Source organism: Microtus ochrogaster, chromosome 2 (genome assembly GCF_000317375.1).
Source record: "Microtus ochrogaster isolate Prairie Vole_2 chromosome 2, MicOch1.0, whole genome shotgun sequence".
Classification (NCBI taxonomy): Eukaryota; Metazoa; Chordata; class Mammalia; order Rodentia; family Cricetidae; genus Microtus; species Microtus ochrogaster.
Window position 1 is genome coordinate 15,945,857 of NC_022010.1, and position 4,990 is coordinate 15,950,846.

Sequence of the window (4,990 nt, forward strand, 5' to 3'; positions counted from 1 at the left end):
TAAAAATAAAAATATTGTTTAAACAGATGTCACATTACACTTACATAGAATTATGTAAATTAAAAACAATAAGGAAACAAGACCTATTTAGTGAGCCAAACTCAAGGTTATAAAAGAAATCCTGGGGGTTGGAGAAACAGCTTAAGAGATAAGAACAGTGTCTATATCTCTAACTCAAGTCCCCATCTGTAATTGCCTCCTGCACTGCCTACTTGTGGTGCACAAGCATGTGTGCAAGCAAAACACCCAAACACAAATAAAAAATAAAATAAAGCATATGGCAAACACACACAGACATGTACACATTAAAAAAAAAAAAAAAAAACACTGGGAAGTGGTGATGCACACCTTTAAACCCAGCACTAGGGAGGAAGAGGCAGTGGAATCTCTCTGAGTTTGAGGCCAGCCTGGACTACAGAGTGAGTTCCAGGACAGGCTCCAAAACTACACAGAGAAACCCTATCTCAAAAAAAACCCAAATAATAATAATATAAAATAAAAATTCTGCCAGGCAACCTTTAATCCCAACACTTGGGAGGCAGAGGTAGAGGCAGGTGGATCCCTTGAGTTCAAGACCAACCTGGTCTACATAGAGAGTTTCAGGACAGCCAAGGCTACATAAAGAAACGTTGCCTATGTGGGGTGAAGAGAGAAATCTATATACCATATCTCTGTTCATATCATATACAAAAATGTAATGGTGGGTATCTTTTTAAAAGGATCATTTTGGTATTTGAGACATTTCGCTTCCCAGTGAGATTTTATTTATTTATTGAGAGTCTCATTGTGTACCTCTAGTCTAGAACTCAGGCTGGCCTCAAACTAAGGGAAATGCTTGTCTGTCTCTCAAGTGCTAGAATTAAAAGTATGCACTAACATGCCTACCAGTATTTTATTATTCTGAAAACAACATAAAACTTTTTCCAATTATAAGACAAAAAAAAAACCACCTATGAGTAAGTAAATACTCTGATCTCTGCTTACTAATTTCACAAGTAAATTTGTTCTGCACTCCAGGTCAGCACTCATCTCTATCACTGACCACATCCTGATGTGGGAGGGTCTTCTGTCTATGTGTTACTTTCATTGGTTAATAAAGAACCTGCCTTGGCCCTTTGATAGGACAGCAGCTTAGATAGGTAGAGTAGACAGAACAGAATGCTAGGAGAAAGAAAGCATAGTTGGTCAGATGCCATGGAGCCAGCTACCAGGTCAGACATGCTGAATCTTTCCCGATAAGCCACCACTTCGTGGTTCTACACAGATTATTAGAAATGGGTTAAGCAAGATGTAAGACTTAGCCAATAAGAGGCTGAAACTAATGGGCCAAGGCAGTGTTTAAATGAATACAATTTGTGTGTTGTTATTTTGGGTGTAAAGCTAAACATGCGGGAGCTGGGCAGGACAAAAAGCAGGCCTGCTTGCCTCATCACTACAACATCTTGTATATATCCCTATTATATGCCATATTTCACATGTCTGTTTTGTCAAACATTGGACAAACATAGCATACATATAAGTTACAAGATCCCAACTGTATTAAACAGGAAGGTAGCTTATGGCACAAGCACCTATAGAACTGAAATATGTGTTTCAAATGCCCTCATTGAAGTACATCACATTCTATAGAGATATTCATCTTCAAAGGTATAAGGCATTCTTTCTGGATGAAAAAAAAAAAACTACCTTAAGAACATTTAGGTGTTGATGGCACCTGCCTATAATCCCAGCAGTTGAGAAGCTGAGATAGAAAAATCATAAATTGATGGCAAGCCTAGGAAAAGTAAGGTCCTATCCCTAAATAAACATTTTCCATCTTAAGTGACATTAGTTTTAAGGTACAAATTTGAAAATTGTCTTAACAATTCTAGACTTAACCACCAATTCAAAGCTTCCTACCCAGCAACAGGCAGTTTCCTGAGAAGCATACTTTGTGTCTGCCGACTAAGGAAGCAGACAGGTGAAGTTAGCACTGTGCTCGCACTTAAGTGGCACATTCCTAAACAGGCAACTGCACCCCTTCCAAGGACAGATGAGCCCCACATACTTCGAACACCCCAAGACTTTTGCTTTATTCACTCACTCAGCCCCATCTTTGTGAGACACGGTCTAGCTATGTAGCCATAGCCAGATTGGAACTCACTATGTACACTAGGCTGTCTTCAAACTCACTCATCTATGTATTTTTAATTTTTTCAAAGCAACTTCAAATCAATGTTTTTCTTTGACAAAGTCTAAGATTCAATCTAGGGCCTCTTGAATACTAAGTAAACCCTCTACTACTGAACTGCATCCCTCCCCCAAACATTTTCAATTCAAAAACCCCAGCAGTAGGTTAGCCTAACAAATTCCATTTACATCTCCACCGAAGCTGTCACCATCACTTCAAATAAATGTAAAAATAGACTTTTGTACTCGCTCTACACTATATAATACTAAAAGCAATTTCTACCTAGCCAAAATAGAACATTATAATTCAAGGAAAGTCTCTAAAGAGAATGTGTGTGTGCATGCACAGTGCTACAGTAGAATAAAGTTCTAGCAAGGCTGAAGCTATTTAGGACAAAAAGAATGTGATGGTTCTTTAAGGTCCATTGTGTGGCTATTAAACAGGATGGTGAGTTCCCATCCCCTATGTAAAACTGCAATGTCCAATTAGAGAAACAAAAACACTAAGCCTGAGCCCATAAAGATCTCCTCTGCCAGACTTCATTCAGCACACACAAGTCTAAGCAGCTCCAGCATTGCTTTTTCTTTTAAACACAGAAAAGCAATCTCCACATATTTGGACCAAACAAATCAGGTAAAATATGTTAAGCACAAAAGAACAGCAAAAAGATGTCTTTCTTTTTTATTAACAGACTTTAGTAGTTTATCTCTAATGACCTAAATATCAATTAACCTTTCTGCTAGCTTAATAATCAAACAGCTATCAATACCCTTTCAAAAGATGACAAAATGAGCCAGCCTTAATTTATGAATTGCAACTAACTTCAATTCATAAATTAAGACCAGTTACAGTTACTATTCAGGGAGGCTCCTCTAATCCACTTAAATTTGCAGCCATCCCCTTCCTCAAACTCTCTATGCCATTAATATGCTTCCTCTAATCCCAGCCCTGTCTAATGCTATCCACAGGTATGTTGTTTAAGACTGCCTGCCTCTCACGATATATGGCGAGCTAGGTGCAATCCCAAAAAAACCAGAGCTGACACAGGATAGCCTGGGCCACACAGGGAGCTAGTTTCAAGGCTCAAAAAAGGAATGTGAGCTGTAGGAGAGCAATTACCTTTGTTTTAATCATAAGTACATCCCAAGAACGCAGCACTGCCTTACAGATGCTCAAGAATTTGTGCTGAATGCAGAGTTCTAGGCATCTCAAAAGATATAAACTTATGGAATGTCTCTGACATTTAAACAGAAGTATGATGAAGAATTTCTAAGATGTAATCAATGCCTTAAGGGAATGAAGCAATAGAAAAAAGCTGAAAAATCAGAGAAAATCTTCAAACAGTGAGAGGTCTGGTAACTGGCTCAATAAGTAAATAAATACACTTGTCCCCAGGTCTGGCAGCCTGATTTCTACCTCCCTGGCCCACAGGGTAGGAAGAGACCCAACTCCTCCAAGTTATCCTGACTTCCACCCACACACTGTGAAATATGCCAAAACAGACAGACACACAAAAAATACACACACTCTGAAATTCCAAATGTACTTTTGAGACTGAAGCCTAGACTACATTCTTATAAAGGTGGGTGTAGGAGCCTATCATGGTGTCTATCAGTAATCCCAGAACTTCCAAAGCAGAAAGAAGTAGGATGCACCCTGCAGATTCATGCTAAGTAGCAAGTTCCAGGCCAACATAATAATAGAACAGGCATTATAGTGCACATCTTTAATCCCAGGATTTAAACTCAGGAGGCAGAGGTCTGAGAATAGAGGCCAGCCTGGTCTACAGAGCAAGTTCCAGGACAGTGCTACATAACAGAGAGCCCATCTGAAAAAAAAAAAATCAAAGCTAAAATTGGGCTTGAGAGTTGGCTCCTTAATTAAGAGTGCTTACTGCTTTCCCAGAAGACCAAAGTTCAGTTCACAGTACCCACATAGCAGCTCCTGACTGCTTCCATCTCCAACTCCAGGAGATCTACTGCTCTCTTCTGGCTTCTTCAGGCTCTTGCACACGTGGTACACAAGTACACAGACTCATACACATACACATAAATTTTTAAAAATAAATTGAAAAAAGAAAGATGTCTAGGTCATCAAACCAGTAGCCCAAGGCTACTTAGACAGTCTCAAACAAACAAACAAACAAACAAACAAAAAAACAACAACAAATATGAAGGGCAGCCTGGTCTACAAAGATACCACCCCACCCACCGCTAACCCCAATAAAGAGGAAATGAAGGAATATGAATTAACAAATGCTGGTTCCCAGTAGAGTCACTAAATAAGAGCTGAGAATGTAGCTAAATTTGTACAATGCTTGCCTAAAATGCAAATAAACCCTGAATTACCATGCCCAGCACTGCATAAACCGGGTACACACCTACAATTCCAACACTCGGGAGAAGGCAGGAGGAGGGCCAAAAGTTCAACCTCACCCTCCCCAGTAATTCAAGATCAACCTACAAAAGATCTGATCTCAAAGACCAGGGTTCAGTTCCCAGCACCCACATGGTAGCTCACAACCACCCATAACTACAAGTTCCAGGGAATCCAACCTCCTCTTCTGATCTCCACAGACAACAGGCAGACATGTGGCAAACATATACAAATATGCAACAAAATATTCATACACTGTTTTGTTTTTTCAAGACAGTGTTTCTCTGTGTAGCCTTGACTGTCCTGAAACTCACTCTGTAGAACAGGCAGGCCTTGTACACAGATAGCCGCCTGCCTCTGCCACCCAAGTGCTGGGATTAAAGGAATAGGCAACCACTGCAAGGCAAATGTGTAGCTCAGGCTAGCCTGGAGCTCATGATCCTC